This window comes from Dermacentor albipictus, chromosome 10, assembly GCF_038994185.2.
Source record: "Dermacentor albipictus isolate Rhodes 1998 colony chromosome 10, USDA_Dalb.pri_finalv2, whole genome shotgun sequence".
Taxonomy (NCBI): domain Eukaryota; kingdom Metazoa; phylum Arthropoda; class Arachnida; order Ixodida; family Ixodidae; genus Dermacentor; species Dermacentor albipictus.
This window is the reverse complement of record NC_091830.1, coordinates 67,368,020-67,391,807: the sequence shown is the minus strand read 5'-3', so window position 1 is coordinate 67,391,807 and position 23,788 is coordinate 67,368,020. Positions and strand designations below refer to the sequence as shown.

The 23,788-nt window shown below is 46.7% G+C and overlaps 1 protein-coding gene across 4 annotated transcripts in view; it reads right to left on the bottom strand.

Moving 5' to 3' along the window:
• The window catches only part of LOC135899725 (synaptotagmin-1-like), a 270,674-nt gene that overhangs the window by 74,735 nt on the left and 172,151 nt on the right, over positions 1-23,788 (bottom strand). The gene's annotated exons all lie outside the window — the stretch shown is intronic.

The window sequence follows — 23,788 nt, the reverse complement described above, 5'->3', positions numbered from 1 at the left end:
GACGTCGCGCACCAGGCCACTATCATTCTCGGCTTACCCTCGAACACCTTGACTCAAACTTACAGCATTCGGCGCCCCTACCCCGATAGGATCTTATCCCACTTGGGCTTTATATGGAACATCACGGCGACGACGACGGCGGAGGTTTGCCGGGGGTGCCCTTATAGTTGCTATCGCAACAAAATGAAACCTGGGAATAAGGTCACATTCCCGCCTGTGCAGAACGCTATATGCCCTGCGCTAGTGCATATAGCGCACAATCGGTACGTACCGTCAGCGTCGCCTGATGGACGAAACTCGGTGACGACTGGGCAAAACCACCCGGTCTTGCTCTGAGACACGCAAGTTACGTCGTTGCGGGCGTTGTCACGGCATCGTTGAATACACAGGCACGAAGCGACACGCAAACTGCGCTGGCACAAGGACACACCGAGTACGTATTCCAGGCACGATGTTCTTTTCTGCGTGCATCCGTCAGTGCCAGCGAATCATGGGAACGCGTAAGCGAGGGAAGCGGTTGCCATGGCAGCGGAACAGACGAAGCAGACTGGAAACTTCCGTTGTTTTATTCAGCTTCGAGTGTCGGCTCGTGTAGACGCACTCCACATTCGCAAGTAATACATCAATGTTCTCCACGCGTAGGCGCTTGCTTCTCTCTTCAGCAAAACACACACGCACACACAAAGGAGTCCTGGGGAGCGAATTCAGTTCTTTTCAGATTCTCTCGGTGTACGCGCAAATCCCTGCCTTTGCCTGTCGCCGTTATTGATCTTCCTATGGCACCAGCATCAACGCTAACGGACGTCGCATCTTACGGGAGCGCGGGGGCGTCGGCTTCAGTGTATGATAACTGCAACACGATGCTGCCAAGAAGGTGGAGGTCCGTTCTTCGAAAAATCCACATGCCCTGGTTACGTCAGCGGCACGTTGGCTTACACGCTCGAAGACGTCAAAGCTAGCTTGTGGGGCTCTGATAACGTCACGCGTTACGCAACTAGACGAGCCGGTTGCGTTGTGTAACAAAGGCCTGGTTATACAATTTTCGGCTGCCACTTTCTCTGATCTCTTTCCCTTTGTCGATCTCCTGAAGGAAGCAGTGTGGCTAGACACGGAGTTATCAACCTAGTAAACGAAGATCTCACACACACGCACGCGCACACACACACACACACACACACACACACACACACACACACACACACACACACACACACACACACACACACACACACACACACACACACACACACAAACACCCGCACGCACGCACACAGTGCTTCATTGGGCCTCGCTTTGTCTTCGTCAGACTCTGGCGCGGTTCCCGCTGTAACGCTGGACAACTGGGCAGCCCAGGGCGAAATGCGTTTGTCCCGTCGGACCACAGAATTGATTATCGCGCACGCACCATATGTCGGGGCCGCGATGGACGCGAAAGAAAGTAATAATTTATGTTTGTTGATAGGATACGGCCAGGGTACGCAAGAAATTGGTTAAGATCATCTGAATTTCCCATGAAACATCTTTCGAGGGTGATGAGCTGTTTTCTCCTGATGATGACATTGTACAGGCAGATCAAAGCACACTTATAACTTTTATACACAAGCAACTAGCCTGCTGTGTAAATAGTTATTTAGTAATTAATTAATTAACTAATTAAGGCATACTACAATCCCGATTTTCAGATTTTGGTAGGGTGAGAATGAGTCCCAGATACGGTATCGACACCAAAAATTAGCGTCGAAAATTCAACTAATGCAGACATTTAACGTATTTGAGAAACAAGAAAATACATACAAGGAGAAATGCCGACTCTACACACGCAGACTCTGAAATGTAGCAAAATATTTCCTTAGCAACGTAATGTGAAGTCGGGAAGCCGGATCGGCGAAAGGGTAAAAATGCTATGTTTGGTCCATCGTCTTGCTCCCCCTCATAGAAGGTAAACGTGAGAACATGGTTTCCATTTGTACACAAGCACACATGGCTTGCTTTCTACATTAAAGACAACATTACTGAACAGAAACACGAAGACAACGGGATGCCATGTAGAATGACTGCCCGCCATTCAGCACAGTGCTCATATGTCACAACAATTGGGCTGAATTTACGCCATGACTGCTCAAAACACGCAAATGCGGGACGAGTGCAGTCTTGTTCCATCTTTGAGCAAAACATTCGTATTGTTTTTGTTTGCGATCTAACGTACGCACTTCTACGCACTTCATAATCAGCTAGGATGTTCATGTCAGATTACCCGCCGTGGTTGCTTAGTGGCTATGGTGTTGGGCTGCTAAGCACGAGGTCGCGGGATCGGATCCCGGCCACGGCGGCCGCATTTCGATGGGGGCGGAATGCGAAAATATCCGTGTGCACGCTAAACATTTAGGTGCACGCTAAAGAACCCCATGTGGTCTAAATTTCCGGAGTCCTACACTACGGCGTGCCTCATGATCAAAAAAGTGGTTTTGGCACGTTAAACCCCATAATTTATTTTTTCCCGTCAGATTGCTCGAGGAACAACCGTACATTTCACCACACATCAATCACTGCGGGAATGTTTCCCTACGATGCTGCAGGACGAAGATCCACTCTGGTTCCTTTCTTACCAATACAAGTCGGGGCTGCAACCACATTGCCGCAACAAACGCCTCCATCTGCGGTCATCCAGCGTTCGTGTCTGCTGATGTACGACTCTTGGAGTAATATTACGATACGTAATGCGATTGCGTTTGGTTGTTCGAGACTGTGGCGGCAAGAAATATATTTGAATATAGCCTCTCATGCAAGCCACGTCCTCAGTCCAGACTGTTAGAAACTTCACGGGACACGATCGTGCACATAATGCTATGGTTTTCAAATATAGTAAATGTCTGACTACGTCTCAAGGGCACAGCCATATCTTTATCTCGATCAGTACAAGAAAAATACGTTCTCTGGCGTATTAGAGTGGCCCTATAGAGCAGTGAGGTAGCGTACGAGAGCTTATTGGTCAGTTGCGTGGTCCTCAGCTCCCAGACTACATGACGCCTGCAATTAAGGATGCCGGGCATCACCGCCTGAGCCGTGAGCAGCGATGGCTAACACTGCAAAGGTGAATCTTAGATACATGCACGAATACCCAGGAAAGTGAACGAGAAGACAGTGCCTCGGTAGCCTATTATGGAAAACACCTAATGAGCTTTTTGCAAAATGTGTATTCAACTCACACTTGCGGCCACTTATTAATACGCTCACTTGCGTTTCTCTTTGGCCTAGTATTCCTACATCTGACTTCAAAGCAACAATTAATCGATTACCCGCCACCGCAAGCCCTAAGCAACCAGAACACCTTCCTTTCAAAGGAGGATCGCCAGATTTTGGGGCAAATAGCGAATACTTGTTTATAAACTAGCGGTTGAAAATAACACCTTTGTACACAAGGGAACCGGCTAGAAAAGGCGTCATCATTATAATTGCAATTGCATAAGCACTTATTTTCTGCTGTGGTGCCCACCCAGAGCATTTCAGAAAACGCTGACTGAAAAAACAAAAACAAAAAACATACGCCACTGTGGCTATTCGTTTGTTACTCGAGAAGACACCTGATAGAGTCGTCGCTTGCAAGCGAAGGTAGTTTACAGACCACACGTCCTTTAGCACACGCACGGTGGACCAGTTACTGTTGAAATGTCAATTTTCTTTCGCCTGTGTTTTGTTCACATGCCCCCGGTCACACTGCCCTGCTTCTGAGACAGCCCATATTATATACACGCCTACACTGTTTTGTTTTTTTTTTAGTTGGTGGCGCGGGCTTTGGGATTTAACCGTTAGAACAACTCAAACATATCACACAAAAAAAAAAAAACGAAACAGTACTAATGCAGGAAGTGGCTCGAAACCTCCAATTCTGCGCGCATTTACGGTGACTGCATTTTCGGCTTCCCTATCTATTACACATGCTATGCAGCGAAGCAAAAGCTGTATTATCTGCGATAACCTTTGGCTTTTAGACCATTTCTAACAGAACAAGTCGCCCAGAGCGACTTATTATGATTCGTTGTGCCTGACTGCTTTGCTTAAGGTTGCCTAAACGAAGGATAGTTGTGCAGAACGATGTGACGGCTATAGTGTTGCAGGTCGACAGCTTATGTACTGTCACAAACGATTATATCACATAGCGTTCTGCAACTAATAAAAATTTTAAATGTATTTCCTCTTACCCAGACCAAGTCTAGATGCAATAAAAAGAAGAAACAACAAGGTGTTATCCCATCGGATGACGTTCAACTAAAGATATTTTAAAGAGTAGTTGTCGGTTGAAAAGCAAAAACTCGACCGACACCAACCAGCCGCGTTTTCAAAGTTATGCAGGCTCATATGCGTGAACCTTGTTTATTATCGCATTCAGTGCACATCAACATACACAAGACATAGTAATCAAAAGTTTGCTGCACCCCGAAAACATCTTGTGCGCGACTAGCTTCGAATTTTTCAAGTGAATCCCCCCCCCCCCCCCCCCCCCAGACATCGAAGCTCCGGCTCAAAAAGGTCACAGTCGGCAAAAAAAAAAAAAATGCACAGTCGAAACGACCGTACCTGTCCCCACTGGGCTCAAAGACAGGCATTCCCTAGCGTAACAGCAAGCCTGCTCGTTTCCATAACAACGGAATCTCCAGGGTTAGAACCGAGATAAGCTCGGGAACCTGAGAACGGTGTCGGTGCCTAGAGAAGAGGCGAGCAGGCGGCAGGGGATTCGCCGCGCCGTTGCATAAAGCAACAAGCGTGTGCCTTTCGTCGCACTAAGGCGACGAAACTTCTTCGTTACGTAAGATCCAATCTTCGAGCCCACCAACCCCCGCCACAGCGCTGAAACACCTCCTCGTTGGCGACGGCAGGGAAGGCGAATCTCTCTACTCGCAACGTGCACACACATTTTTTTTTTCTTTTGCGTCACGGGGAGCCAATCTGCTTCCCATTTGAATAGACAAGGGCTCCTGGGGATTATGCGGGCGATCTGGGTGCTGCGACGTGCGTGGACTGTGGCTGCGGGCGTCGGACAGACCGCATCGACCCACTTCTGGTGTTCCTGCGGTTAGCACTGCACCACTGTCGTCTGCTAAGAAGATACTGCGCGTATGTGGACGAGTATTCCCCACTGGAAAGCTGCATGCCGCATTTCGTGCCCAGGGCTATTTTATTTATTTTGGGACCTGATCTCCACTCTGTAACGAATCCCCAGATATGTCAATCCCCAATAAACAGATTTGTTCTTCTCTTAGCGTATTGAGAGAGCCTAATTTTAAAATCGCTGGCCCATGGCCTTGCTTATTTGCCTATCGGTTCGCACAGCTGCTCGCATAGCCGCGTTTCCGAATGGTCTCTAAAATACGCGTGCACGCAATTTTTTTTATTTTTGGTAATGCTTATGACGTCCTAGTTGCACACGCGTGCGGCCTGTTACATTTAAACTCCAGCGTTCAGCCCATATCGTACAGTAGCAGAGAAACTTCACCTGGCACGTCAGAAATGCCTGTGAAACAGAGGCTCAAAGCAAGAGAAAGAAAACAAATGCGATAACTATAAAATTGACGAGATTTCCATATACCTGGCAGCTTTCTCAATCATTAATTCTCCTTTTCATTTACTTAGTCTCAGGAGAATTTTTTCCCGGTTAAGCAACGGTCTCGTGCAGAGCTGAAGGGGTAAATATTGCTCAAATATCTGAACGAGACGGCGTCGTATGAAGAAAGCCGACCACGACGCCGGAGAAAACGTGGGGCAAATATTAAGCTTGAAGTGGGTGCTGGCTAACATTCCGACATATGGTCTTCGTACGTCATTATGCAAATGACCAAGGAAGTGGCCGCGACGATGGCCGTCGCGGTAGCCTAATTGGTAACGCACCAGACGCGTCACGTGGAATGTGTGGATTTGATTTGCAACAGTTGAAGTCGTCATTTCGTCTATTTGCATTCGCATTTTCTTTCTTTTTTGTTATATATACACTTTCAATTCAACGTAACAATAATTTTCCTCTGTGCTTTTTCCCGGTTCACTATTTTGTCCATGAGGATGTGCGAGCAGATAACGTAAATTGTTTTCTACATTATCGCTCTTTACCCGGAGCCCAATTACAAAAAAACAAAACAAAAAAACAAATTTATCCGAATACACCTAAGCACTTCTTATGAGTTGCGAATGCGGAAGCTTTAATGTCCAATCGAACGCCACTGGCGGTCCTAACCTAACCTGACCTATTAGCCTGCGCTGCCAACGCCGTATGCCACCGACTTGCTGAGCAAGCTATAGCGGCAACCTAGACCGGCAGGCGTGCGCCAGCAGCTAAACCCAGTGGGAGTGAGAGAGAGAGAGATACAGTAGACCTCCTGTAGACGTCCTGTTAGACTTTGCTGATGCTGCAGACCTCCTGTTAAGACATAACCTTGATAAGATCATTCGTAATGTCAAGAAGGCTAAATCGCTCACTTTATAACTGTTTTTTTCTCTTTTGCGGTCAAAACGCCAATGCAAGAGATTCTTTTTCGAGTGGTTGTCTCAGCGAAAGGCACCTGGAAATCCGCTGGAGCTAGTTACCTGCAGGACTGCTTAACTTCACTGAGTTCTTCAGACCCTTTCCGCATGCGTATCTCGCAGGCGCTAGTTCAATGTTTGACGCAGGAGAATCCCGGCGATTGTGCTGTTTTTAGTACGGATATTGAAGACCTTTATTACTCTTTGCCGCATGACGGGTTCTTAAATTGTCCTGAAGCCTGTATTATTGAACAACCGTAGGAATCGGTTTTCTTAGACAAATGTAGTGCTTCAACGGGGGCTTTTCTGGGAATTCTTTACTTGTATTTAATGTCGACACTTGGCGGGTGGAGAGTAGGCGTCTTTGTGCAAAGCAGAGTGTGAGACCGGGCTAGTTGGTATTTTATGCTAAGTCATTCTGAATCCATTCCATGAAGCCATGCTGAAGAGCGGACACGCGACACTAAAAAGGCGACAACGACAAGCGCAAACTTCCAACTGGTGTTTATTACAAAAAGGTATGTATATATGCGCACTTGATCATAATCAGTCAAATCGCAAAAGACAACATGGTCATCACAAATCAACAAGAGCGCACCAAGGCCACGCCAAGGCTTTGTGTAAAAATGAAGAACTTACATTGGACCCAAGGTTGCCCCTCTTCTTACGGATCTATAGCTCAAGCTTGACAAATAGGTAGGGGACGCCTTAGGTGATCATGCTGTTAAGGTTCTTGGTTACGTGGACGATTACCTTATTTTTCTTTTGTAGTACGAGTGAACTAGAATCAGCTGTTACCTCAGTGAACGAAAATTTTAAATAAAGGGAGGAGGGTTATCGTTTACTAAAGAATTACCTTGAAGTAGCACAATACAATTTCTAGACAATTCCTTGACGTTTCAGGAGAACTACGTGTGCTGGAAGTACTGCCCTAGATCTCTAAAATCGTTGCTAAACTTTTCATCCAAGCGTTCCAAACTTGTAAAGAAACGGAATTGCTGTCATGCCTTAAGTCCTTTCTCACCAAATCATGTGTGCTGAAAATGATCGCTAGCTTTATTGCGCATGTTGCGTCTATTAGAAGTAGGTAAGCCTCGCGATGCAGTATACACTATCGCTGAACCACAAAAAAATCGATCATTTCGTCAAGTTCTAACATGGTTGCTGAGAGAAGTAATAAAAAAAAAACATTCGTTTTCCATACATTCATTCTTTATCGCACAGGCTATAGAAAGTAGGACGTTGATACGGTGTCAACGCAGTTGTTACGGCTACCAGTAAGCTAGGTAAGACTTGTGCCACCATGGAGAGAAAGAATGAGCAGATAAAACACAAAAGGCGGACAGAGATTTGCATCTTAAAACACAAGAACAAATTTATGGACTACCGAACTTTTGTGGTATATAGTGTTGCTTTCAACCGTGGCCACTGCTACGTAGGGCAGACCGGCCATTTTGTTAATAAGAAATTAATGAATCATGAAAGGTCGGTAACAGGAGGTCCATAATGTAATCTTTCTTTGCACTGTGGAGACTCTAAACGCAGGGAAAAATTCGACGAATGCGCTGTTTTATGCAGGCAAAAGAATGAATAAACTAGTCTAATGGTTTAGCCCTGCCATATCAGTAGTAGTGAAAGGGAATGCGTGATCCAGCCTTCTATTAAATTGCATAACCAAGAAATGACCAAAAATTTATCTCTCGCGTAGGCTCGCGCGTGCGCCTGATTTATAGATGGCGCTACCATACCTCAGCATGCGCAGATAAGTTTTGTGCCTACTTTCTTTTTCGCCACAATGGGCCCTTTAGTTGATACTCGCTGTTCGTGCTGTCTGGTTCCCTTTTGTGTCTGTGTCTGCACGTCGTGCCTTCTTTCACGATAAGCAGTGCATCTGTCATAGGTTGCAGATTTGCATGCACGTTGATACTGCACCATGGCCTCCGAGATTCGCACCCGCCGGCTGGTCTTGCTTCTCCCCCCGTTCGCCTCCCCCCTTCCCCCCCGAAAAAGTGAAAGGCGGCGCGAGCGCCCGGCTACCCCGAGATGGCGCTGCTAGCCCAGGGTTACGGTGTCAGCTAAGGCCGCGGCACAAGGCAGACCGGCCGATATCTGAGCGTGCTCGCTGTCTTTCTTTTTCGTAGTTTGCAAAGCATTTTCACAGCCGAGGAGAAGCATCGGCACCCAGATCCTTCACACGAACAAACACGCGCTCGCGCGCACACACAAACGAGCTTTAAGGGCACACCTGTAGCTCCCGGCCGGAGCGGTCGCAGCGCCGGCTACGCTCAGGCTATAGACGTACGGCCACTGCATCTAACTCCCTTATGTATCCTGATTCTAAGTGTGTATCCACTCTTCGCACCTCCACAGCACCACGGGGAGAGGTTGGGAGGGAAAAATGGGAAGCCTCGCAAACTAGCGCGAAGCATTGTGCGCTACACTAGCATATCGCTCTCGCTTTAGCCTTCACCGTCAGCACCGCGGGATCTGTAAATTTCTTACCCTTCTCACAAAGACGAGAAGGGCCACACAACGCCCAGACATATGTACGTGAATTTATCGGGAGTAAGTCTGCAGAAAAAAAAAATTAAGCGCATTTTCGGATAAATAGGCACCAGCATGTACTTTGCCCCTCCGCACACCGCTTAGCCGTCATTTCCTAATCAGTTAGCGATCATATACGAACGCAAAAGCCGTCCTTTCTCGCCTAATCCAAGCTGCAGCAACAGTACCAGGATGCCAGAAAAGAACCCGGACGCATGAATAGCCCTCGGTCTAGTAAATTATAGCTGGAAGACTACTGGCGGAAAGGAAGGGATAAAACGCATCAAAAGAAAAATTTATATATTCATTTAGCTTAGAGTACTAAGATTCTCAAATATTTAGGTGCGCAAGAAGGTTTTGAACAGCAAGTTTGGTGACATGGTGTCATCATGCAGTTTCAGAGGGAATGCTCATACCATCATCATCATCATCATGGGTAGCAGCGTACAATAAGGCCCTGGTACAATACCAGGGGCTTACAATACAGCGTACAATACGCGTCTGGTGCCCAAGTAGCGACTGGTGTGATACTGTTTGCGATTCATTTCTTTCATTCCGCGGAGGCCTCTCTTTATGCACAATAATGATATGATTGCAACTGCGCAATAAGATTGGATGGGTGTAGCAATCCTAACAGGGAACGGAAGCAGGTTTAATAATTTCAGCCTTTAATTCAGCTTGGTGTCCGGTGTAAAACACTGTCACACAACGGACGCCGAGAGGGGGTTTGATGTCCAGGGCTAATTAACGGCAATTGATATCCCACCCGCGCTTTCACTGCTCTAACATTTTCATTTTAGGTTTCTTCTTTTTTTTTTTCACTTTACGACAGACGCTCATTGCCACTCTGCACGCATGGAGGCAAGTCAAGCGACCGTACTGGCCATACAAGGAAAGCCGTCGCCATGGGAAAGGGACAGTGTAAGCGTTACGCGAACTAAACAGGTTGTCGCGGAGTCATGTGAATTTCGGGAGGTTCACACAACTTATCTTGAGAAAGCCAGGGTACCAACCTATCGTATAATGCGACAACGCGTTTCGGGATTCGCGGCCTGAAAAAGTCGTAAAAGGTGTCAAACACGAGTCTCCAAGCGAAAGTCTGGAGAAATTTCACGGCGCTTCGCATCCTGTGGGAACACTCCTTAATTAAGGAGCCGTATACTAGTATTTTGTGAACGTGATCACAGTACCTTTCATCGTATTTAAGGCTTCGCTGGAAATGCGCTCACTTCTCATCCCCTTCGCCTTGCTCATCTTCTTTTCGTGTAGGTTCTGCATTCTTAGATGCTGGCGTATAAAAGCGAGCAGATAGATCATAAAGGATGATAAAGGATTTCCCTTGAACCCAGTCACGACACGCGAGAAGGCGCACATACTTAAAGCGCTTGTCGATGAACTTCTTTCCAACTTGGGCGTGTTGTTTAGGGAGAATGGCTGAAAGAAATTGCGAGCTTCCATGTTTTGCACATAAACATTTTTTTGGAAAAAGAAGAAAGGTACTAGCACTGGCAGTAAAAAAAAATATATTTTTGCTGACATGTCCCAGCTCGCCGAAGCAACAATAGATTTTGAAAGCCGGCACTTGTTTTGAACTGAGTCAGCCCGTCCAAATCGATTGCGATCGCTTATTTCCACGCCGTTCAACGGCAGGGCAATCCCGGATGTCGAGCCATTCTTTTAAAGCCGGGAAGGTTCCTTTATTTTCTTTCTACGGTTCTCTATTTCCGCTGCCATTTACAGTGTGGGGAAGATTTCGGCCGAATAGTGTCGTTGCACAGGCGCGAAAACCCACCCATGCTTACGCGGCGCAAGTAGCCTCCATACCTTCCTCTACTGTTCACTTATATCTGCCAATTTCACAAGAAACGTGGTTATTCTCTTCTTGCGTGTCTTTTTCATTTCTGACTCTATATAAAGAAAACACATAACATACTGCCACAAGCAACAGCCATTAATTCAGGCTGCCAAAGTTTTGTCTCTTTCTACGCCGAGAAATAGAATGAGAAACGTTTTGTTGGTCGTATCCAGGGCGTTCGGGGACAATATGATCTGCTTGTTGCTAGGGACCTCTAGTCGCTCAAGTTTCATGACAGCCGAGGAACGGAGTAAGAAGACGCCTACTCAGCAGAAAAATGTTCCAGTTCATGCAAATCAACAAGCAAAATAATTTGAACACTGAGTACGTTCTGGTTCGAGATCATGTCTATGCTCGAGTTTGGCACTGCCAACAGCTCAGACGTATTCGACAGCCTCCCAAAACCAAGACGAATAAAGAACGTTCTAACATCACTTTTTAATATAAAAAGAGGCGCTTGACAGCAGCTTCAACATTGAAACTGATACCCATTTTCCAAGAAAGTTTTCCTTTTCAAAACCACAAACTATATCATGCAATGGGGATCAGCTCTTACTTTGTGCCATGATTCATTTGTACAAATGAACCTTCGAAATCAATGGTAATGTCGGGGAGAGGTTGAGGGGGCATTCCGGAACAGTACCATTTGACTCTAATTTCAAAACTCTGTTCACGTTCAGTCTTTCGTTCAGTTCCTGGACAAACCGAGTGTACACCACGAATCGGTACGAACCGGTGGCCTCGTTCTTAGCTGAACAAAGCTATGACCACTGAGCCAAAAGGCAGGAGGATGTTTGTTACAGCAATGCTTCTAGTGGCAGTGCCCCATTTGCCTCAACAGCACACGACCGAGAAAACGTGTAGCACTGTAAAAACGTCACGATGTTCTGCTCCCGCGTGAGAACCTTCTGCGTCATGACTCACGCCCACCTTCGGAAACGAAACCCACTCTTATTCGTGGGCAAGCTAGCAAAACGTTGTTACGACAAGATGGCTTGACAGTATGTTATATCTAGGAAGTAGAGGAGAATGACTTTCACTGAAGGAAAAAAAATACAAGGTCGTAAAGGTAATATCAGTGTTTCTTTAAGTCTTTGGCGCGTGTAAAAAATAAAGAAGGCTTCAGTGGTGTGACTGACCAAGAGAGCGACGCGAAATACGCGGCGCATGTGCAAAGTACTTCGCAGCAGCCTGAAGCTCTGCAAGCCGACGTATATTCGCGTTTGAATGCGCTTCTCCAGAAAAAAAAAAAGCAAACTCATCGCAGACGCTTGTGAATCCGCGTAATTCACACATCAAAGCAAAATAAGCCGCGCAGCGGAGTTTTCACAGCTTTCGGAAGTCCTAGGCGTCGGGCTTTTAACACCGCCCGAAATTCACCCAGGAGTTCGCAAGCACTTCCTTACATGCGACAATTATTTTTTTTCGACATACTCGAGTCTTTAAAACCTAGCTTAGCGCTTCTATGGACTCCGGGCTGCACAGGGCATACATATTCCTTCTCGCATTCTGTACCGGCTGTATAACGATACCGGCTGTGATTTCCGCCGGCTCACTCATACGGCCGCTGCGTGGCTACGATCAAAGCTGTGTCGTTGGCTGTTCTTAAGATTCAGATAAGCTGGCGACCACGCTAACGCGCACGCCACCGGCGTTCGAAAGCCTACGCCACCACGTGAAAAGACTTACGGAACTTTCCTTAACATCTTGACAGCAAAAATACGCCCATGGTTGCTGTATAATGTAGGCATTTAGATGATGACACTCTATCCGTGATTAAATAATATTAAATAATTGGGTTTTACCCACGAGAAGCCCGATCTGATTATCAGGCACGCCGTAGTGGGGGGGGGGGGGGGGGGTGGCACTCAGGATTCATTTTGACCACATGGGGTTCTTTAAGGTGCACTTAAATTTGAGTGCGCCACGGGTGTTTTCGCATTTAGCCCCGATTGAAATGCGGCCGCCGTGGCCGGGATTTGGTCCCGCGGCCTCGTACTTATAGCAGGGAAACGCCAAAGCCACTAAGCAACCACGCTGGTCTGACGAAGGCTGGTCCACCAGCAGAAAACGTTCAGTAAATAAGCCTTCATAAAAGTTCGTCGTCTCTTTCCTGCGTATGTTACGTCGGGTCCTGCGTGCTGAACTTTGAAGAAACCCTATATATATACAGTGAAAGCTCGTTAATTCGAACTTCAACAATTCGAATTTATGGATAATTCGAACTGTGCGATTTGGTCCGGCCAAGCTCCCCAGAAGTCTATGTATAAAAAGTCCGTTAATTCGAACGCGAGCAGGTTCCCTCACGGATAATTCGAACTACGCTCGCCTGGCACACGGCCAGAGAAACGCGCCTACTGCTTACACACAAGGCTGTATTGCCTCCGAAACGGAGAGAACGGCGAGAGAAGGCAAAATCGGAAAAAAATCTAACCGACGCGGGGTCAGCCAGAAGGCAGCGGCGGTTGCCGCCTCTCCGTTCTACGTAACCTCAGAGACTTCTTGCCCGTTGCGAATCTCGGAGGCTTTGAAAATCTTGTACAGCTGTTAATGTTGTGCGAAGATGGCACGGCAAGCGCCAAAACACAGCGAATCAAGTACGTCGCGGCTGCGCTTGCAATCAAGAACGAACGAATCAGGGCCTTCGCCACCTTCACATGTTCAGCGTCTTTGTCTCGGCAGTCTTCATCGGCTGTGTACGTCTGTTTTCAGCTTAGGAGGTATCGGCCGTCGCGATTCATTGTGATGGTGTTAAGCCTCGGCTAACGTTCGTTTCGGTGGACATCGGTGGTGTGGCACAGTCGGACCCAGAGCTTCGACTTGAAGATGGCGTGTGCCCGCGGCACACGCAATCACTTTCTGACACGCCAAATTTCTGACATGCCCTAATGCTTCCAAATCGCAGTGTACTGTTGCTCTCCTTCACTTTCGTTAGTTCGAACTTTCGTTAATTCGAACTGAAGCGGCTTCCCCTTGCGGTTCGAATTAACGAGCTTTTACTGTATATATATATATGAGTGTGTACGCTCCGCTCTGCCGAGAAAGTCATATACTAGCCATACGCTCACAACCTCTTATCCAGAGAACTGCGGTGCGTTCGCACAGCCGCCCAGATGCCGGCAGCGGAACGTACAACAACGATTTTCTTTCGCTCCGCTATAAAGCAGATCGAACAGAGCCTGGCGGTGCGTCCGATCGCCTTCTTTGTCGTTTCGCAGCCAAGTTGATAGCACATCTCTCGCGTCTGGGCAAGAGGCCCTCATCAAAAAGGCAAAACCTACGCTCTTTGCAGCTGTGGTAGAGCGCGCGGAATGTCAGCTGAGCGCTGCGTAAGCGACTCTTGGCTAAAACCGTTTACTATGAAATATATATATATATATATATATATATATATATATATATATATATAAACGCATGAATACTTGCAGGGGACGATACAGCGCACTCCTCTCCTTGCAGCGCCCATTGAAACCGTACATAGCTCTTCTGCAACGACGATCGTTGATATTACGAAAGCGGTACAGCTGGCGCTAGGAATTTTTTTCACAATGCGCAGTGGTTGCACGGAGCGTGAGGGATATTTAGATTGCAACATCCTCCCGTAAGAAAAAAACGTTTCAGCGACGACTGACTATGATATGCGCCGCTGGGATACGGGGACGCAATCTGTACGGTGCTTGAAAATATCCCACACACCGGAATGCTCCAGCATGCCGCAAGTGACGAGTCTATAACGAATTCTGACAACCCGTCAGACAGTTGCGAGAGCGACAGGACTCCCGCCACGTGCGCTCCTATGACAGCAGCTCCTTCAACGGCATTCACTCTTCCCGCAAATATTCCGGCACGTAGCAGAAACCCATAAATTGTCGACGTGATTATAAGTACCTCGCAGAGAGCAGGAATTCGGTGCCATACTCCGTTTAGTTTTGGTAAACAGCGCTACGGAATCTTCAAAGCGAGTGTCGGCCGCGAGGAAACTATTGAACACGTTCTTTGCCGTTGTTCCCGGTATAGTGAACACAGGCAGCCCCTCGACCGAGCTGGCGCGTCTTGAAGAACGGACGCATTCCCAGCAGGCAGCCGTGAAACGCCGGCCCATATGTAGTCGTGAAAGCACAAATCGGTCTAGGCACTCTTGAAGTTTTTAAAGCGAAAGCTTTCCTGGCCGCGAACTTGAGATTTCGCCGTGGCGGTGCTCCGATGAGGCACATGACGTCATAACGCGCGCCTCGCCGCGGATCTTTCTCTCTCTCTCTCTCTCTTGCTTCCTAGTGACTACTGCGCATGCGCCACTAGTAGCACTGAGCCACAGGTGTTCCGCCGCTGCGCAGCGCCGCGCTTTTCCGCAATCGCCGTTTGGTACAACGCCACTCCGCGTTCCTCGTCGTTGCGCTTGCCTCCGCTCGCTCCGCCAGCTGCGTCGCATGCCTGATAACATGTCGGAGGATTGAGGCGGCAGTGTGGGCGGCGACAATTCTGATAAGCAGGAGGATGCCTGGAATCGACATCGGTACGAGATGAAGAGGAAACGAATCGCCCAGGAAACTGACGAAGAGCGCGCCGAACAATTGGCTAAACGCCGCAACACAGCTGGACAACCAGACTAACCTGGACTTGCAATCAAGATTAACCAAGGCTAACCTTACTATGCCTTAGCTTTCGCTAGTATATCCTGGCATAGCAGAGCTAAGCCACTGCCAATTTTTTTTTTGTTTTCCAGTGGCCTCTTGGAGAGACTGTAGCTCTCACAGACGATCCACAACTCCTCTGTTTCTTTTCCGTGCCTTTGCCTTATCTTTCGGCCAGTCCTTCAGCGTTTCATTTCCCCTTACCTTTCCTTCAGTGCAGGGTAGCAAACCATAATCTCCTCCGGTTAACTTTCCTGCCTTTGCCACTCCCTTTCTCTTTCTCTCTCTCTCTCTTCACAACTGGTGCGGCCATCGGATATTTCTTCAACAGACTTCTCAGTCCTTTTTGAAAACGACAACTTCTACGGAAGCAATAGTTCACATTTTACAACAACAGCTTTTATGCGAAGCATATTACGAGGGCTCAACCCAGCTCCTCAGGCGCGGCGGTGTCGCCTTCAATGACCTTTGACCCCATGCCATACCAAGTGACACCATGACGTCACGACAGAGGAGAAACGGTGCTCCAACTCGCGCCGTCGCTCGCGGCGTCGCGGTGGTATATAAGCAGCTGCGCTTGTTTCTAAGTGGCTTTGGCTCAACTCTTGCAAGATGAGCTGGGTGGGAATCGAACCAGGGTCTCCGGAGTGTGAGACGGAGACGCTACCACTGAGCCACGAGTTTTTTTCTTTTCTTTACACTGAGCCACGAGTACGATGCTTGAAAGCGGTACAAAAGCGCCTCTAGTGAATGCGGTGTTGCCTTAGAAACGGGCTGTTTCTAAGGCTCAGGCGTGCGTCGCTTGCTCAGGCGCACATTTCGTTGCCGCGCCGAACGCTGCGTTGCTCGACGCTCACCGCGTCCAATGCGGGGCGCGTAGTCGCTGCGCCTTAGCCCATTGCCTTACACCTCTCGGCTGGTCGACGGGAACGTTGTCGCGTTCCACTCTTGAAGGCGAAGCAGAGTAACGCATGAGTTGTTTCTTTGTCTAGCCGAACCAAATATAGCCAAGCAACAGCAGTCCACCAGGCTAAACAGTGGTTCAACAACTAAAATAAAGGCTAGTATGCTTCGCATCCTGGGCTTAACCTTAGCTAAGCCACAGCCATTTTTTAACATGCGGTTCCGTAAAATCAATTTTTGTTTGCGGATCTTTGGCTTCGCGTATACAACGTAGTACGTTTCATTTAGTACGTGAGAAGAGTGCATCGCCGCGAAGCCATGTCACCCTTGCTTTCGCTGTCGGAAGAAGGCGCGTGGTCGGTATCTCTCTGTCTCTCTCTCTCGCCCCCACTGTGCTTCTTCTGCGCGCGCCTGCCGGCCTTAGTGGCCACTGCTGTTTCCTCGCTCTATCGTCGGCATAACGAGCGTTCGCCCTGCTGGCTGCTGCGGCTTACTGGCTGGGGCCATACGTATCGCTATGGTACATTACTCGCAGCGCAAAACTCGAAGGATCGCTCAGCGGCGTTAGATTGGACATTAATGCTTTCGCATTCAGAACTCATCAGAAGTGCTTAGGTGTCCTCGGATTTCTTCCTTTCCTTTGTGGCGCACTATTTTGTGGTCTAGAATGCCAGCTCGGAGAAATGTCTCTCCATCATTACTAACGTCGGCTGTTGTGTATGAAGCGGTTTATAGTTTCATAAGCACCGGGTAAAACAACAGTAAACAAAAAAAGAGCTCAACTTCCAAGCGCACTGGCGTTGCTAGTGATCGATGAGCTGAAGAAGCTGCAAACGCGGCCCTGAAGGAATTGGCTGATTTCTGCGCTTGTGAAATCGCGCACGTAAACGGTGAGCTCCGGGGCACACGCACTTTGCTAACACAGGCCGCATGCGTAGAAGCACGGCATAAATACTTTGACGCATCTCGACATATACGCCAGCACACCAACGAGATTCTGACTTTCTATCTCAAAACTTCGATCATTTGTTCCTACGCTGAATGTGCGTCACGGGTAGTTTTAAGCTCTGCGGCTTTCACTGGCTCTTTCGCCTGCTTTTCGTGGTCTTTGTTTGGTGGCCGTTGGCGGCACTGCTTCTGCCAAACCAAAAGCCCTGTTGCAAAAGGGGCCGGGCTCAAGTTGAGCGGCGTGTTCCTCGCTGAACACGAAAAGTAATTATACAGGGTGTTTCAGCGAATAATTGCAAAAATCTTTAAAAGTTGCCCGTGGCAGCTATGACAACTCTAGTTCATGAGCTGGTATACTCGACGCGGCGGACAGTACTTGCACAAAAAATTGAGGTGTAAGATAGGCTAACTAATAAAAAAATCACTGATTAAATTTCTAGCTAACTACAATATGGCACATATTGCAATTTACAAATTCCAGCCGTGGAGTTCGCAAGGCGGACCCACATGGAACGCTTTTTCAAGATGACACCAGTTTTGAGATACAAATTCCCAAACTTTGCGGAGAAATGCATTGGCGTTCCAGTTAATTCGTTAACAAAACGTCGTTGCATGCACTGATGTACACAAGTAACTGCAACGGTCAGCAGTCGTTGATCCCTAGCTGTTGTCAGCATTTTAATTAGTCATCGCGATTGCGACCTCTATATCTGAGGACCTATGCATACAATATGCTTAGAATGATTGCTAAAACTGCTTGATACCTAATTCAAAAAGAAAATATTACGATTGTGCGGCGTTTTCAATTATACGTAAATTGGAGAGCTTGACAAACGCGGACGTCATAAGTGCTAGCAAAATATGCCTATGAAGTTGTTTCGAATCGACATACAAGGTGCCAGCGACCCTTCGTGCCCTTGCTGTGTGTTAGCTTAATGGAGAGGTCACTGAGGTTTTTTTGCTTCTCGCGATAAATAAGCGAAACACAGCTACACGGCAGTGCAAGGAAAAACCACTGGAAATTTTCACAGTAAGCGTTTTCGCTTCGCTGAAAGAAACATAAGGGGACCACCAACGGCTTCGTCTCAGGAAAGCGAGGTGGTAATTTTCTTTGGCCAAGCAGTAGCGCCGTTGCACAGAAGGGGATGCCTTGAATACAAATTACATTTATTTATAATAGTTGCATTTATCGTTGTGTATTCCTTACCTCCACAGTTGTAAAATGAGCCAGCAGTCTTAACAGTCGCATTTGAACGGTTCTTGAACGCGCGCACACGCACACACACACACACACACACGCACACACACACACACACACACACACACACACACACTGATGAGCAAAACTGATGATATCGGAATTAAAGTTGAGGAAGTAATAGTTATGTACAGCAGTCCTCAGAAACACCATATAAAGCCCCGTTGACTACTTTGCCCCTATATTATTCATTTGGAAATACGGAAACTACGTAGACTAGAAATTAATTTTTGTAGAAAAGACAAATGATACATAGAACGGTAAACAAAGTATGCTGCATATAGAGGTATTTCACTTTGGACGTAAAATAATATGTTCGAGCCATTTCATAATTTTTCTCCATCGGACATCACAATAGTGCAAAACGAGAAAATGGAACGTGTAAACACAACCGCATGTTAATGCCTTCATTAACCTGATAGGCGTGCTCTCAGGCATCATATATATATATATATATATATATATATATATATATATATATATATATATATATATATATATATATATATGTGTGAAAAATGTATTCAACTACTTCTTTCGTTTACATATACCAAAAATTCTGGAGGACCCTTAAGCTTCGCCTCTAACAGTGGAACGCGGTGGCATTCAAAGATCCCTGACTGCTTGTCACACTACCGGGCAACTGCAGCGTATGCAACCGTAATGTTTACCGGGAAACGCCCACAGCCAACGCTATGCACGAAGGCGGGCGTCCTGGTAGAAACGCGGCCTCTTGCGTGGGCCCTGATGCTGCGGAGGCGAGCGCCATATCGAGGTGTTTCAAGGGAACTGGCGCACCGCTCCATGGACTCCGAGATACTCGCACGGCGGCGCGTGCAAGTGGCGGACGCCGTGGCCGGTTTATGCATAGTAGAAACACTGGAAAAGGGGTTTCTTTGAGTTTTCGCGTAACAGAATTATGTTTTCTCGTATACTAAAATTATAATCCGACGTTATGGTGTGTGTACGTTGCGTGTAAGTCGTACTTTACGATATCCTACGTATTTTGGCTCGCGAAATAGAATCAGTTCAGTAACCTCCTTGTTCCACATGGAGAACCTGGGTATGGATGGTTCGAAAACAGCTTTACCGAGACGGCGTCCGAAGTTGAATGACGGACGCCAACGTGGGAGGCTGTACCTTTTTTGGGACAGCGTCCCACTTGTCCCCTTTTCTCGGTCTGGCTGAACCCTCTCCAACGCCCCCTCAAACCGATCCGCTAGCCTGTACATTCACGTGCAAAGCAAATTTTTGCCGCCTGATTCGACCTTGTGCAAAAGAAACAGAGCACCTCGACATTGCGCGTTCATATTGACGTAACCATCGAGAGGTCAAGGCCTACTTCGTAAATCGAAGGAAAATAGAGAAAAGCACGAATATCTGTAGAAGCCTCACGTGGGGAGCTCAGCGACGAGTTCAGTTTCTTCTGAAAACTCACAAGAGCTTTCGTGGAGCAGAAATACCTTTGCGCGGCAAGTTCTACGTAAGCGTCGCGACGAGGATCACAGGCGGCTTGTCTCTGACGCACGTGGCGCTCTCTCCGTAGCGCAGAAGACCTTTGAGGCTACGGTGTAAAGAAAAACTGTCTATTGTCTGTCAACTACTGTAGAAACTCGGCGAAGCCGCTCAACAGACGCGAGGCCGCACGACAAGTCAGCAGTGAGTAAAAGCCTGTGGTTGCAGTAGGCAGCAGATGGCGTGAGTCAGGCGCTACTGCTACGCTCCCCCGTCGCGATAGCGGTCTGTGCCGCGGGGCGTAGGTGGAAACGTTTGTCGTCATACAAGCGGCAGCTGATCAGACCCCTTTACGTAGAATGTAAAGGAAAGAAAAAGTAAAGCAAGATTCACAGGTCTGCCTATCTCTCTCTCTCTCTTCATTTTTATTTTTTACCCCTTTTCCCATTACATTTGTCCATTTTACTATCGTCGCGCACGACTCTGGAAGTTGTCAGAGGCACGTTGCTAGTTTGCTTCGACTCTTTCTTTTTCTTTTTGTACGCGAGCGCTGTATCTTGTAATGAATTTTGCAACGCTTCATTGCCCTCTCGGAGTCCACAGCGGCAGGCTTCTATTTCGGGCAGCTCTTTTGATGCGACTGACCACTGGCACAAAATGGCGATAGGAAACATGACGCGTTCCTGGAAAAGGGGTTTGTCGAGATAGAAAGGCAGGATCTGAAGCTGCTATGCTTTTATGACGCACTGAAACCTTCATTTCAGCCTGTTTGTTGTTCTTTTTTTCCTTTTCAAAACTGAGGAACTTTCGTCGGAAATCAATCAGCAGAGCAGTCGAATATGCTAAAGGACCGCACAAATATATATTTCAATATTAATTAGTTTCTTTAATAGCATTTTTCAGTATTAAGAACATTTTTGTTTTGCCCTAGCACATGGAAATAAAAAAAAGAATACACAAGGGAGAGAAATAAAAATTGAACACCATTTTATTCCTTAGAATAGCGCTTTATACAATTCAGCGACAACATGCGACGTTCATGCTTACATGTCCCCATTCTAAGAAGGCAAAACTCCTATTTATTATTCAAAAACAAAGAAAGGCTTCGCAGACAATCTGAGCCAAACTCAATATCATATTGGCTTCCTCAATTCCGTGCTTAATCTTGTCACGATCCTCACTTCAAAAGAAGTACATGCAATAATGACCGCTTACAACAACAGCTTTTGCAATGGTGCACGAAACAACCATCACTTGCGTTAGTAACATTATTTGCATATTCTGTGAGGTCTTCATTTATATGCCGCATGTCTGAGCTATATGCTGCTTTCTGCACGATAGCGATATCCTGCACAGGACATTACGAGTACAGTTGAGGAACTGCACTTTATGTTTTTGGTGGAAAGTATTTTCGCACTACCAAGGCTATTGAAAACAAGGCCTACCACGCTTGCAAGGCACAAGTAAAATAACATTAGCTTTCAGTCGCTCAGTACATAGCTCCAGATTGACGGAAACCTTATGTATACATAAGGCATACCTGCTGCGTTTCTACTCCGCTTGTCTGAGTGGGGCTGCGCAGAACTTTATTTGGGCGACTCAGTCTCCTAAGCACTGACTCCGCAACTGCGTTTCAGCGTTTATCGGACAATCTGCACGAGACAACCTCTTACAATGCTCTTCTAAGCTAATTTCCATCTCGTGTTCACAAGACTTTTCAAGCACGTTGCACAAATAGCCGTCTAACAATCCGTCTTATAACGAGCTCGTATTTCACCGAGTGAGAGTGAAATAGGAAAGTGAAAAATAACGCGAGCCAGGCTATAGGTAAGGGTGAAACAAAAATAACCTTTGTCAGGTCAGTCTCAGATTGATTTGAAGAGCAGGAAAACTCCGAACCAACATTTCTTTTGAGAACCCCATGTTTCGGAGCGCGACCGGCTCCTTCCATTTTGCTTTTATTCAGTTTTCCCCACCAGCGCAGATATCTTTGGAGTGTGTGCCTTTCAGTCTCGGGTTGTTTGAGCGCAAATTCTACGTTGTTTCGAGATAACGAGGTTGAATTCCTTTGAATGGAGTGCAAGCGCGTACGTCACGTGTTAATGCCGAATCGACCTTTCCGGCAAAGTAATGCTGTTGGAATTTAGCGCTCGTGACTTGTGCATACTTTCTTTTCCCCATTGTACTCGCTCTAGAGATACCTTTTTCTCAGTAATGCGAAACCAACGAGACAAAACTCTCTCGCGATGGCATGTCCGACAGGTGCATTTTGGGCTGACCTAAGCGAGTGGCGTCACGCATTATTCATGACGCGTGACCCCACAGATGACCTCTCTGCCGCAGAACTCGTCGCAAGGAAGAACAGGTGCGAGGAAAAACTCATTAATATGCAAACAATAGTTACAGTCATCTGTAACCGTGTAGCCTTATCGCAATCCTTCGGCGTAAGGGCTGAATTTCACGGACCCTACAAGTTTTCTTCAGTACTGACCATTTAAACGAATGTCATTTTATGTGGTTTCCTAGAAGGCGTCTCCATAGGAGACCTTCATGTGGCCTTGAGGAACAGAGACTATGTGGCTCATGCTATTATCTTTTCACAGGTACTGGTAACATTGCATGCAACGAGTGGTGTTAGGTTCTTCGCAGTCTACAGATAGAACATTCCTTATTTTCATTCGGTAGCCTTCATTAGGCAAAACGAAAAACTCGAAAAAAAGAGCGCTGCTACAATGAAACTAGGCTTTGATACGCTGTCATTTATTATGCGTACTATAGTATTCATGGTGGTCGTTGCGAGACATTACCACAGTCATTAAAATAATGAGCCGATAATTATTCGCTTTACACAGACGTGACGTACGCCTCTAACCAACGAAAATTCGAGTACCTTTACAACAACCAATATGCCCTACATAATCGAAAATTATGAAGATGGGAAAACAATGATTGTAGGTGACAAATTCATGCAGGTAGCGTGTCGGCTACATAAAAAAAATGAAAAACGACTCTAAATGTGAAGTTAAAAAAGCTTTATGCGCTGGATTTTGGTACGTTTCTCTGTGCAATACCCATGGGATTCTTAAGAGTTAGAATTAGTCTTTTCAACATATGTAACTGTATTGTACACTTTGGATTCGCTCGTTATGACTGCCTCTTTATCGGAGCCAAATAACAACAATATACGTGAACGTCATTCTACGCAAAGAAATGTAAGTTCTCCTGTGAGATCTCGGTATGGGAGCGCACATGCAAAAGCATCGCTTCAAAGCATGCAGCATGGCCAACAGGAATTAGCAAATAAATTTTCTACAAAACAAAGACTGGCGGCTTCGCTGCAGGTTCGCCTAGACGATGAAACAAGTATACTCAGTTGCACGGCTACAAAATAAACCTAGTAGCTTTTAATCCTGTAGCCTTCTGTCTTTCAAGAGCGACCTTTGTCATGAAGCGTAGGCGCGTTGTTTATGTTCTATTCTATACGCCACTGCGCTTTAGATGTACTTCAGCCCAAACTTTGAACTTGTTTGCAGTCAAAGCAGATCTAAATGATGACTATATCGTTCATTCACGCTTTTACCTAACACTTCTGCTTTGTGTAGTTAAACTAAACCAGTAGGTCATATGCTATGGAGTCATTTGCACTTAAATATAAACACAGGGACGGACAAAAACGAATCCAAC